At 41.5% G+C, this 14481-nt stretch overlaps 1 pseudogene; it reads right to left on the minus strand.

Annotated features, from left to right (window-relative positions):
• Positions 1 to 12595: 12595 nt before the first annotated feature.
• LOC117055309 lies at positions 12596 to 14094 on the minus strand (annotated as a pseudogene).
• Between the last annotated feature and the right edge of the window lie 387 nt (positions 14095 to 14481).

Below are 14481 nucleotides of genomic sequence, written 5' to 3' on the forward strand. Positions count from 1 at the left end.
CTGAGCAAAGCTTTAAAATAATGGTGGGGAGCGAGGCTCTAGATTGAAATCTAAAGCTCTTGAAAGCTTATTTTGGGACTCACATTTTCAGATCCTCAAATTCACTTCCAATATCAATAGTTTTAGGAGATTTATGCTACAAGAGCAAACAGCAGCTAGGTTAAAGTTAGCAAATGCAGTTCCGTTGTAGATTTGATACTACAACGGTGTGATGGTCGATGTTGGATTTGGGTCATTCCACTATAACAATTTTCCTGGAGGCAAGTGCAAAAATGAAATCTAGTGGGCTGCCTCCACACTGGGTGCAGATGAGGGAGGAAATTCATCTCATTTGAATGTGACCCTACCTAATTCACAGCTCCCGAAACAATACATGAAACAAACACAGGTGCCCTTCAAAATTTGCACTTCTCTGAATTTTGCAGTGCAGTTATACAACCAAATACTATGCACAGCAATGCAGATATTAGGGGGAAATGAGCAAAAAAATGCATATATTTGTGGAAAGAGCATGCAAAAAAAAAATGCATTACATATGGGGAAATTGCTTGTAAAAATGTGACTGTTGAAAGAAATAAATGTGTATTAAATGGTGAGTTGTTTTTTTAAAAAATTGCAGTTACAGTTAAGATTGGATCTTTTTTAAAAGCGAGAGAAACCAACATTGAAATATTCATTCATCCCTAGTTCTGCTCCATCTTAGCTTTATGACTTGCCTCAGCTATTATTGACTTTATGGCAGTTCACTAAATCATAACTTCAGTTCTATGGTGGTCCAAGTTACTGTATCCTGCTGTCAGGGACTGGGTAGAGGAGGAATGGTGGAGACTGCCTCCCCATCCTGACCCTTCCAGGGAGGAGGAAGAGGAAGGTGGTTTACATTTACAGCTGCGGTTTGAGGGAGGTCACAGCACAGAGGCAGGTGAGGGTGTGTGTTGGGAAATCACGGAAGAGCCAAAACAACACCTGACTGACATGTTGTCACTAGAAAGCATTCCAGACAACACCATCTTCCAGAACCTGGCAAACCTTAAAAGTAGGAGAGAAAAGAGCTCAAAGACAGAGGGCATGTAGCAGCACCTGTGGAAGTGACAAATGAGGAAGTGGCAGAGATGGGGGCGGGGGTTGGAGATCCATTCAGGACAATGCCATTATCCAAGAGGCTGGGGTCTGTAGCCTCTTTCTGTAAAATTTGAAATAAAAAGCGCTGTAAGAAACTTATCCTTGTCTTTATACTTTCCTGGGCAACAAGCTGGGAGCCGCTGACAGCAACCTGACACCTGCTCTCCCATGCTCTTTCCACCCTGGGACAGCTATTGTGATAAAAGTCCTGGAGCCAGCTTTGTGGGGGCCCTGGGCAACCCACGCAGCTTCCCCGTCACTTCTTCAGTCACAGCAGAACCCACCACACTTCCCATGCAGCAGTCCTCCAGGAAACTGACCTGGTGGTGGGGACAGGCAGAATGGGTGGGAACGAAGAAGGCTGAATTGAGAGGTTGCGGAAGCTGCTGGCATGAAGAAGAGGAGGAGGAGGAGGAGGAGGAGGAGGAGTTTGGATTTGATATCGCACTTTTTCACTACTCAAAAGGAGTCTCAAAGCGGCTAACATTCTCCTTTCCCTTCCTCCCCCACAACAAACACTCTGTGAGGTGAGTGGGGCTGAGAGACTTCAAAGAAGTGTGACTAGCCCAAGGTGCATGTGGAAGAGCAGGGAAGCGAACCCAGTTCACCAGATTACGAGTCTACCACTCTTAACAACTACACACACATGACTCCTTCAATCCTTTCAAAATTGGGCAGTATTTCCCCCACCCCCCAATAAAAACAGCTTGTGCAAACCAGGATAATCCCAGTGCACTTAGTAACCTTACCAGGTGGGCCTGTCTCCTTTCAGCAAATGTCTCTGGCTCTCAACATAGTGTTGCTGTGTTGGAGTCCAGAGACATAGTGGGGTCGGGGGAAAGAATATGCTCCCTGCTGATGGGTTTGGTGCTTGTCCTTAACAACTCAGGGCTCTCAATTTTTTTTAAATCAATTTAATTATTGTGAATTCCACAAGGCTACATTATTCACACAACCACACTGGGTGCTGACACTGGGCCTATCAGATAATTTAAAAGGAGTGGTAAGAGATGCTAATATTGAGGGTTACAGTCAACCATTGCTGAGCTGAGTTTATCCATTAACCCTGACATCATTAACACTCTAGTCTCATGGTGTTTTAGTAATAAAGCTTGGGCCCAGGGCTTTCTTTCAGCTGAAACGCACCAGAACTGAAATCTGGAACCTCTCAAGTGGGCGCCATTGCCATTATAAGAGAACAAAGGAGGCTTCAGCCCATTCTGAACTCTAGGTTTAATCATGCTCCTAACAATGTCACTGGGAAAATGACACAGACATGATACCTCATTTTTCTGTGGAACACCATAAGCATCCTATTTACAACTCTCTTGGGTCTTTTCTCCTGCTGCTTCAAACCCTTCTTCCAAAACTATCCAGGAGCTGATGTGGCAACAGCATTAGTAAAGACCCAGAAGTCTTTATGAGCTACAATTCCCAAGGACTGAACCAAGGATATTCCCAGGGATGCTCCTGAAAGCCAGGACCCATGACAGTGGTAGCTTCCAAGGCTTCTTTGGCCCATACTAAGGATCGGACCCCATGGGAAATATTGGATGGAATTCAACATAGTGCTAAGGAAATTGTTCCATCAGCTTCAGTTCTTCTGCTACTTGATGGAACGATCTCCGCTCTTGTTCCCCACCACACCATTCTGGAGGGTGACCCATTTGAGCAGATTTGGTGGGATGAGGACTGTTGCACTTGTGAGAATCCTTGCATTGGCTTCTGCTATCAGAATGGGTTGGTTGAATCTGACTCCTGAGGGTTGCAGGAACCACCGTTCTTCTCCAGGACTAATGAAGGCCTGCTGCTGCTACCAGGCAAATTTCAGCAGGAAAGGGAAAAGAAGAAGCTGCAGTTTTGGTGAGGACTGGGTCTCAGTCAAGATCTGGACTAATGATAAGCTGAATGTGAAATGACAGGTTCAGCTGATAATTAGCCTTGAAGTTTGTATTCTGAATTCTTCCTTTTGGAAGACTGGATACATCAATAGTGTTGAGCCTGGTGAGGGTGTTTTTTTTAATATTTATATTTTATTGAAGTGATTTCAATTAAAAGAAATAAAGTGATACAGAAAAAAGAAGGAAAAGTAAGGGGGAAGAATGACAAACATACATATAAAAGAATATATATATACAGTATATATACAGTGTGTGTGTGTGTGTGTGTGTGTGTGTACAGTATGTGTGTATAGATAGATAGATAGATAGATAGATAGATAGATAGATAGATAGATAGATATTGTGTGTGTGTGTGTGTGTATGATGTTCCCATACATTCTTATATAAATTGTTATAGTGTTATTATCCTAATATTTATGTGAACGTTAATAGCCTACTACATTTTGTATAAAGTCCTTCCATATATAATCATATTTATCCAGGCAAAGTCTACACCTGTAAGCAGTCCGTCCATAGGTTGTGAGTGATGTCATATTGTCAATCCATTGATTAAAGGGTACCCTATCTTTATTTTTCCAGTTCATCAATATCTATCTCTTGGCCACACAAAATCCATTTTTGTTGTCCCGTTGATAGTTTCCATACTGCAGGTATGTAGTTCTGGTGATGGTGTTGATGTGCTGTGTTTTGTCCCAATGAGCCTAATAAGTCTCTCCAGGCTTAACGTTTTGTAGCCCTGACATTGTGTACTGCTCTTCCAAGCTTTAGACTGTTAAAAGTAAGTTGATATAATGTTTGATATAGAGTCTTTACTGCCGGCTGGCAGTTCAGAATCAATCTAGATTTAGGAAATGTCATTCTTCTTCAACAGAACCACTGTTACCAGCAGTAACATAATATGACAGCTTCTGAAAGGAAACCACTGCATAAGAGAAACAGCAGTGGAAAAGTCTAAGGGAATAAAGGATTGTTGTGAAAGATTCGTTTTATTCTGATCGTTAAAACAGAAAAAGTGAAAAAAGGACTGAGTGGACATGTTTGGATCTTAGAAAAATGAAAAGACAAGCCCTTCCAGGTTTTTACACATGGCAAAGGAAGAAGAATAGGGAAATATTTCAAGTGAAATGTTAAATTGTTTCGAAGCATATTTTGGAAATGGTTGCTTTTCTTTTCAGGCAGCAAGGTACACAAAATACTAATGTGCACACTAGTCAAGAAAGCAGAGCCATTTGGTGCAATAAGAGCATCTATCTTTAGAACAAGGTTAACTTCCAAAGTAAATGCAGTAATTTTTATCTAACAGGCACAATCAGTCTTTCATTCTTTAAGTGGTTTTAGTGCACCTTTATCAGCGTGACTGTGAAGTTAACTGACAGGTCTGTTTTCAGTCCCTTGTCTGATGTCTTTCTCCCGCTCATCCAAAAGGCACCACAGCGTGACATTGCCTTTATCTGACAATTTACAAGCACATCTCTAGCCTAGCGATTGTGTGCTGACATTAGACATCTTTTAGGACCTCAGCATTCAGGAAACGATGTATAAATGCCCTTAAGCTTTTAACGTATTAGTGGGAGTTAAACAATACATGTAAAGTGATGCTAATTTATCAGAAAGGTTTTCCTAAGGACTGGCAAAAAGGAAATCAGTTAAGGAACAGTAACCTTATATTTCCACGAGTACAGAATGAAATAAACACTGTGTGGCATTTTGAGCCACGTGTTTCAATGCACTTGGTCTAACACTGTCACTGGAAATAATACTAGAGGTGCACATTCAGTTCATTTCCAAGCACAGTTCAAAGTGTTGGTGGTGACCTTTAAAGCCCTCAACAGTTCAGTATACCTGAAGGAGCATCTCCACCCCCATTGTTCAGCCCAGACACTGAGGTCCAGCTCCAAGGACCTTCTGGCAGTTTCCTCATTGCAAGAAATGAAGCTACAGGGAACCAGGCAGAGGGCCTTCTCAGTGGTGGCCCCCTCCCTGTGGAACGCCCTCCCATCAGATGTCAAGGAAATAAACAACTATCTGACTTTTAGAAGACATCTGAAGGCAGCCCACTATGGGGAAGTTTTTAATGTTTGATGTCTTACTGAGTATTGTTGGAAGCTGCCCAAGGTGGCTGGGGTAGCCTAGTCAGATGGGTAGCATATAAATTTATTATTATTATTATTATTATTATTATTATTATTATTATGCCTCAAAAGACAATGAAATAGTGCGCCTTCGAGGGTAAAGCTAATCCATTGGAGCAGCACCTGCTGTGGCTGTAGAATCTGATATGGGAGAGACATGCTTTATTGCAGGAAGGACCAGATTAAGGTGTCCAGTGTTGCTGCTGCAGACGCACCATGGCATTTCTTCTCTCTGCGCTCCTGCCAGAGGTCATTCCTCCTCTGACCACTGCTGTGGATACAAAACCTAACTGTCTCTCTCCAAGCACTGTGGTCATCTGCATGGGATTTCCATATGGCAGAGTTAATGTTGCCTGCCTTATCGTGGCATTTACAGACATCTTTGTAACACAGAGTTGGTCTGCCAAGGGGCCTGGGTGCCTGAAGCCAGCTCCCTTGCCATCTTCCATTCTGTGCATATGACCAAGCCAGTGTAGACGTCGCTGATGCAGAATTGCAAACATGATGGGGAATGTGGGCTTGGGAGGACTCATCTTTGTTGGAGACTCTGTCTTGTTATGTGATGCCCAAATCTTCCTGACAAAGCACATATGGAAGGCATTGAGGTATTTCTCCTGAGGGGTGTAATTTGCCCAGGACTCACACGCAAGCCTGGTAGCCCAATGTCTTGGTATTTGTCATTAGCATGCATTCTCCCATGCCCTTTTGGAGAGCCAAGCCATTGCCATAGCTACCTTGCATCACTATAGAGAAGACAGTGGATGGAGTAATTGCATTCCCCGGTGTGTTTTCTTTATGTAAATTTTGATTTTGAATATTTGTTTATTTATTGGTAACTATATATATATATCATTCATATCTAAACTGCACGCACTGCTGAGATATACGTTGAAGGGTGGTGCTGAATGCTTGTGATACACAGAATGCTGTCAAGGAGATGAATAATGATGTAACTGATTCTGTATGTCTCTTGAGCAAGGAAAGGAGAAAGAAAAAGGGAAAAAACCACCCATAGCAAGTCTATAGATCAGTGACCAGAATCTCAATGTAGCAAAGTGGACATGACAAATGAGCAACGTTTTTCTATGCACCACTTTACACGGCACAATACTCTATTAATTATGCTCTGTTGCCAGTCTCTTCAGACTTATGCAGGCAGCATTAAATTAACACATCTGCTGGGATATTGGTAAAATGCCATTTTTTAAAAAAAGGAAAGGAAAGGAAAGTGTGTGTTTGATGCATTATATTATATTTTATTTACTTGTATGCGTATACTTCAATCCTGACTACGACACCCATCTGTATTTGCTTTTTCCAATCATTTACACTGAAAAACACAGCCCAAGAAAACTTAGCTGGGCTTTATTAGATTAGACAAAATGGGAAGCATTGAAATCGGTTCAAAATGGCAGCCCCAAAGGGGGGTGGTGGTATGTGAGATTCAGGGCGCTGTTGTGAGTCTTGCTGCTCGTTGTTAAGCCCAAAATACAGAAAAAGGAAACACACATTGTTGCCCCTACAGTCTCCTCCCTGCAACAATGGTAAGCCAGCCCCCCCTCGATCCTTTCAAGACCCCCCCCCCCAGCCTATGAATGGGGCGGTGAAAGGCACCTGCTGAACATATTTTTGTTCAGGCAAACTTATCCAGAGTCGTAAATCTGTTATGTGCTTTAATTTAGTTTTCACTTAAGTTTTTTTAAAAAAACAGGCTTTAAGGTTGTTGTTGTTTTTTTTACAGTCGAGAAGAATATAAATATTGAAATACAGTAGAATAAAAATAAATAAAAGAAGTAGGGGGCTTGCTGAGCAATAGCCTGAGCTGCTTTCCTGGAAATGGACTTCCGGGAGACAGCAGAGTTGTTTGAGAACTGGCACGTCTTCCCGTTGGCTGGTCCAAGTTAGCAGCAGCCTAGTGGGTGTAGTATGGGTTAACTGATCTTTCTAGTAGCACCTTAGAGACCAACTAAGTTTGTTCTTGGTATGAGCTTTTGTGTGCATGCACACTTCTGAAGAATGAAAGCTCATACCAAGAACAAACTTAGTTGGTCTCTAAGGTGCTACTGGAATATTTATTTTTTTTGGTTTTGATTTGAAGGTTATTGTGAAAAAGTTTGGGAAAAAATAAAAATAAATCACACACACACACACACACACACACACACACACACACATGGTTGTAGCAGGTGCTTGAGTTGCTGGTATGTACATCTGTTAGTTCAATTGCAAAACCACCTCATCCCATAGCATGCTCTCCTTGCTAAAATGACAAGTCCTTATTACATAACTGAAAACGCTGGAGTCGGTGCTCTCCAGCATTTCCTTCCAGTGCAGTGTTTCCACAGCTCCCTCTTTGTGCCATGATTTGGCGTGCAGCCTCTGGATGCTGGTCTTTCTGCCTCCTGAGTATTTATGTGTTGTTGGCACTGTGCGTTGTAGAATTATGCATCTGTGGCCTTCAGAAAAGCACGAAATTGAAATGGCGCCCAGGCTGCATCAGAGATATAAATATATTATGGATTGTGCAGATGCAGGCTGGCGTATGATGGCAAAGCGAGCTGTCGACCAGTCATTTGGATCTCTGCTGTTTCACTGGGTTTGGCCCAATTCATGAGTGCATCCTGTGGTGTGAGAGCTACCGAGAAGCAAATGGTTTGTGGGCTGCTCCATATGCTGTAACTAGTACAGGACCAGGATGGGCATTTTATAATACAGCAGACTTTCAGCTAAGCCAAGTCCAGATCTGTGGTTTCTGTTTAGCTGTGGAAGGCCTTCAAATAGAGCAAATCCTCAGAGACCAACAAATACTTAAAAGGCTTTTCGTATCATGTGGGGTAAGAGGAACTGAGCACATACTGGAACATTAATTAATGCCAAATTCAAATTTAATTCCTCTGACGGACCATCTATAGGAACACTGAGGGAATTTGTTTTAATCTTTGTTTTTACACTGAATAAAATAAATTAATGATAGGGAATGCAGAACGTCTTGTTACGCTGCTATATTGAAGACAGTTTATGGGGAAAACATTCTCTACGGGCATAACAAAGTCTCTAATTGGCTGTTTTGAGGAGAATCAAAAGAGTGTCAAACTTCACTGAGGCATAAGGAGGGAAAGTTGCCACTGTCTGCTTCCCATTGTGCTTGCTTTTTTATTGTTATTACTGCAGTAAAATTGCAGTGCAGTATAATTTGGACGCATGCAAAAAAAAAAAATGTCCCTGGAAGAAAGAGAACTGCAACTTTATTACAAGAAAGCAAAGCCTATATTTTCCATATACAATATCATGTAGTGATGCTGCTGGGCTGGAACTCCCACCACCCCTGACTATTGGCAACGCTGGCTGGAGCTGAAAAGATCTGAGTCCAGCAACATTTAGAGGCCCACCAGTTTCCCATCCCTGATATAGATAGAGTCAAGAGAATAATGAGAGCCAGGGCAATCTGAACAACTAGAGAGGTCAGAAATCATCCCTTGATACCATCCCAACTCCACACTGCAAATATCTAATTGATGTAAAGCACTTAGAACTTTGGTTCAGGGCCACAGAGGGGTCCAGTATGGTTGGAGAAGACAGGTGATGTCCAACCAAGGAGAGAAAGAAGTAAGCGGCTTTTTAAAAGCAAAGATCCTTTATTTGGCTCCAACTGGGTTCACTTCTTCTTTGGCGATCACTCATAGGCAAGTAAGATTGTCTTCCATAAACATGGTTTTAACAATCAGTCCATAAGTGACAGTGGAGGCCAATTCTGGATCCACACGTCCTTCCACAGTGGGGACATTGGTTTCCGGGTGGGAGTTGATCACGGTGTGGATTTGCCAAGTGTGCCTTCCTCTTAGAACGTTTCTCCCTTGCATCCTGAGTTCGAGGGTCTTCAATGCCTATAACACCTTTGGTAAAGGCTGTTCTCCAACTGGAGTCCTCTCAGGCAAGGGTTCCCCAATTGTCGGGGTTTATACAGTGGTATCTCTAGTTGCGGACTTAATCCATTTCGGGGTGCTGTTTGCACCCGAAAAGTCTGCAACTAGAGTGCCTCTTCCGCGCATGTGTGATCGAGAGCTTCTGCGCATGCGTGAAGCACACAGATCGCTTCTGTGCATGTGCGCATGCCACGTTAATAAGCTGAAAGTCCACAACAAGAGCAGAACACAACTAGCGGTACCACTGTACTACATTTTTTAAAAAAATTTTTTTTTACCTTGAGACAGTCTTTGAACCTCTTTTGTTCACCACCAGAATTACACTTTCCATTTTTAAGTTCAGAATAGAGTAGCTGCTTTGGAAGACGATAATCAGGTATACGCACAAAGGTGACAAAAGGTATGAGGAACCCAACTCAAAGGTAAGTTCAGAATTTTATACAGTTGCAATTGTGGGTGGTCTTATTCAACACAGGTTCGTCAATTTACAAGATAAGGGGGAAGTACATGGGTGAAGGATGCAGAGGGGAGGTAATACCTACTGTTGAAATCCAGGGGGAGGTGGCAAATTATGTGGTAATCCAGTTTTTCTAGAATAACTGTAGGGATGAGAGTTTTATCTAACAAATGAATTCCTCTCCCCACAGGGTCAAAGGAAACGGATCTGGTCGTCTGGCACTTTATGAAAGAAGGAAGGGGAGCTAAGCGGAAGTGATTAGGTTGAAGCTGAAAAACAACATTTTTACTTTCATGGTAGCAATAAAGTGATGCAATTTGAATACATGGGTTCCAATTCTTATTTTCCTGAAAGTAATTACAATCATAGAGAAGTTGAACAAACACTGATAAGGCACAAGGATACAAAAGGGTCAATTCCATTTGCAAAGATGCCACATGTAACAATTGCATAAGGGTCACAGTAAGGATTCACATTTACAAGTAGTAAAGACACAATTACAAGAGGGGGGGGGACAAAACTAGATGCAATTTAAAATTACCTGGATACAATTATAAAAAAACACTTGGTTGCAATTACAAAAGAATACTTGGATACAATTAAAAAAAACAGAGATAAGTTAATTGAGGAAATAGGGTAATGGGCAGTGCAGGGAAGAAAGAAAAATGCTTTATTTGACAGAAAGGGGCAAAAGCATTTGAAGGAGGGAAATAACAGGAGAAGTGAATTAAAAGGAGAGCAGACTAAAGGCAAAATTGAGGGAAAGGTTTATATATATCTGTTAGGTTGTCTTCATTTGGTTTATTTGGTCTTGGTTTTCAGCTTCTTTAGCTATTTTTCTACATCATCATCATAAGCCTTTGTTAAAAAAAAAACAACGTAAGAAATATTTGGCTGAATCAAAGCAAGATGTATTTTTTTTGTTATCCACCCATCTCCTAAACCTTTGGGTTGTTTTTTTCAAATCTGAAATGTCCTTTCCCCACTTACAGCCAACTCCGAATTGCTTTCCTTTCTTCTCCTGAAGAGTTGTTGATTTTCTGTGTGTATAACTTGCTCTTTGCTGGAGGCAGAATATATATGCACTTACTCTTTTTTAAAAAAACAAAAAACACAACTACTCCAATGGAATGGAAAAGACCAGATGAAACTGAGAGTGAATGTTGCAACATACAGAATGCAGTACAAGGATGTTTACCTGGCCAACTGTGCTTGCTGAACCATTTCATTTATATTTACTGGTGACTTTTTTCACCCAAAGATTTCAAAGTCTTCCATGGACACAAAGGCTGTGAAAACAAAACCAACCACCACATTTCTAATACATTCCTTCATGTGACTATATGCCTACCACAGGAAGTTGTCAACAGAAGATATTTATTGTACAACATGGCTAGTAATTGACTATACTGGAGTTTTATTATATTCTGACACAGGATCTTTCACAAATGCGTTTTTATTAATAAGCTTCCACCCTCATCTGCTTGCAACTTGCAAAACTATTCTGAAAGCAGAGTACATATGCACAGATCTGCAGAGTGCAAATCCGGGATGTGGTAAATGCTTTTGCATGTTGTATCTATGAGGGAACTGTCTGCCACCATCCCTTTATGTTGTTGTTGTTCAGTCGTTCAGTCGTGTCCGACTCTTCGTGACCCCATAGACCAGAGCACGCCAGGCACCCCTATCCTCCACTGCCTCCCGCAGTTTGGCCAAACTCATGCCAGTCGCTTCGAGAACACTGTCCAACCATCTCATCCTCTGTTGTCCCCTTCTCCTTGTGCCCTCCATCTTTCCCAACATCAGGGTCTTTTCCAGGGAGTCTTCTCTTCTCATGAGGTGGCCAAAGTACTGGAGCTTCAACTTCAGGATCTGCCCTTCCAGTGAGCACTCATGGCTGATTTCTTTAAGGATGGATAAGTTTCATCCCTTTATAGCTGCTGGCTTTTGGAAGTCACAACATTTTGACACCAGCCTTCCTTCCCTTGTCATAAACAAGGAAGTGTTTTAAAATAAATTGTAACTAAGGAAGGACTACACCTACTACCGGTAGAAAAAGAAGACTTCTATTAGAGGTTTCAGTACAGTGGTACCTTGGTTCTCAAACACCTTGGTACTGAAATGCCTTGGTTCTCAAACGCTGAAAACCTGGAAGTAAGTTTTCTGGTTTTCGAACTTTTTTTGGAAACCGAATGTCCGATGCGGTTGTCAGCTATTGTTTCCAGGGCGCCTGCACCAATCAGAAGCTGCACCTTAATTTTCAAACATTTTGGAAGTCAAACGGACTTGCGGAATGGATTAGGTTTGGCGCTTTTGTTTTTGCTATTTAATTTAGCATTTTTGTTTTTGAGGCTTTTTTGGTTACCATATTTTCCGGCGTATAAGATGACTGGGCGTATAAGACGACTGGGCGTATAAGACGACCCCCAACTTTTCCAGTTAAAATATAGAGTTTGAGATATACTCGACCGCAGATTCTCCACCTGGCGTATAAGACGCCCCCTGACTTTTGAGAAGATTTCCCTGGATTAAAAAGTAGTCTTATACGCCAGAATATACAGTAATTTGTTTTTGTGACTGTGGAACCCAGTTCAGCTACTGATTGATTGATTGATTGATTGATTGATTGTGTGACTGCAGAAATGGATAAAAGCCCCCCCCCATCCAAACAATGATTATCATCAGTGCAGGTAAGAAAATTTTTTAAAAAAATTTTTTATCCTCTACAATACTGTCTTATTTATTTTATAGTACAGTACATTGATGATTGCTTTCATTTTATGGACCAATGGTCTCGTTAGATAGTAAAATTCATGTTAAATTGCTGCTTTAGGGGTTGTTTTTAAAAATCTGGAATGGATTAATCGGTTTTGCATTACTTTCTATGGGAAAGCGCGCCTTGGTTTTGGAACGCTTTGGTTTTGGAATGGACTTCCGGAACGGATTAAGTTTGAGAACCAAAGTACCACTGCATACCCATAGACCAGGAACTGTATCTTTGTAAGGGCAAGGCTGAGACCCCACTGCGTGTGCAGGTGTCTTCCCTGAGTAGTCAGATGTTCAGTAGACCATTAGCAACTCTGCTGCATAACTCACTGAGCTTTCTTGCCAGTTTCGACACTGGCTTGACTGGGCATAATTCAAAAAATGAGAAGCTCATTTTCATTCCATTCTTCTGGACCTCTGTGATAGCACTTAGTAAAACCCCAATGGGATGTTTTCCACATACCGTATTATGGTATTTCTTCAAGCAATTGCTAAAGGACACAGGGTCGAGCTGCTCTATAATTCTCATACCCAGGGGTAGGCAACCTAAGGCCCATGGGCTGGATGAAGCCCAATTGCCTTCTCAATCCGGCCCACAAGTGGTCTGGGAATCAGCATGTTTTTACATGAGTAGAATGTGTCCTTTTATTTAAAATGCACCTCTGAGTTATTTGTGGGGCATAGGAATTCGTTCATTTCCCCCCCCCCAAAAAAAATATAGTCCGGCCCACCAGATGGTCTGAGGTACAGTGGACCGGCCCATGACTGAAAAAGGTTGCTGACCCCTGCTCATACCCATTTTATGTAAGTGTTCAATGGACCTATAGATCTCTCCTCGAGACTCATCATAGTACCTATAAGTATATCTAAGCTTCTGACCCCAGTGACAGAAGTTAGCGGAAACCACAAAAAGATTACAAAGATCTGCTAAATATTTGCTGAAGAGTTTTCCAAATTCCTGCTCTTTTGTCTGACTCAGTGCTCCAACCAACACAGGAACGATGTTAAACTCATCCGTATGGCTTTAGCAGTATAAGGCGAAATGCGTTTCAATACTGTGTTCACCTTCATCTGTTTGCAGAGACATGCGCTCAAACATTCCAGTCTTCCATAGTTCTGCATAAACCTTTTGATCAATTCACAGATCATATTGTGAGGTTCTATATATACTGTATCCACACTGGAAAGTGCACACCAGGAGAGGGGCACGAGATGGGAAGGCCCAGGAAGTGTTATAAACAATCCCTCTGGCAAAACTTGAAAATGCTTATTATATGCATAATCGAAAAATAATTGTATTGTGGAATCTATGAATTTTGTAAAAGTTGCACCCCACTGCGAATAATCATTTCAACACCAGGTTTGTCAATCTGGCTGGCATTAATATCTCTGGCAGCAATTTTTTTTTTTAAATCATCACAATATATTATGGCAGGCCTGGCACTTAGTTACTTGGACATAGTGCTTTTAGTCAGGATTGTTATTTTTATTTTAAGCTTATTAGTCACTTTATACAAACATCCCAGTAATAAAATACCATGATCCAACATTTGAAAAACAAAATAATTAAAGGTGAAACAGCAATTCAGAGGCTCCAAGGAGCACTGATGTATTTACTCCAATGTTTAAGTAATGCTATATTTCACCACATTCCCATTGTGTATGTACATAATCCTAGCCTGATGCAAAGTGAATTAATGGGGGCTTCCTATTCTGAGGTGCAGTAACATGCAGAACATTGAATTGTGACTGGTTACTTTGATCCAGCCCAGCTCACACTTATTTCTTGCCATGGGTACCCACATACATTACTCCCCATTACATAATGTATTCATATTCCTTCAGCATTCAGGACCCCCCGCTACAATTGCAGACCCTCCAAGTGTCCCTATTTTCCAGGGACGTCCCTGATTTAGAGACATCGTCCCGGTTTCTGATTTGAATGTCCCACTTTTCCTTAAGATGTCCTAAGGAATGTTGGAGGGTATGGAGTTATCAGTGCTGGGTTTACGTATAAGCTAAACAAGCTATAGCTTAGGGCCCCACTCTCTTGGGGGGGCCCCAAAAAAAATTACAAGGGGTAAAAAAACTGGATGTACATTTCCAAAATACAAGATAAAAAAACAAATAAAATAAAACCTACATACAGAAACAGTTTGTATTTCACTATTAATATACTT

The sequence above is a fragment of the Lacerta agilis genome, chromosome 11, assembly GCF_009819535.1.
Source record: "Lacerta agilis isolate rLacAgi1 chromosome 11, rLacAgi1.pri, whole genome shotgun sequence".
In the NCBI taxonomy this organism is placed as follows: Eukaryota; Metazoa; Chordata; class Lepidosauria; order Squamata; family Lacertidae; genus Lacerta; species Lacerta agilis.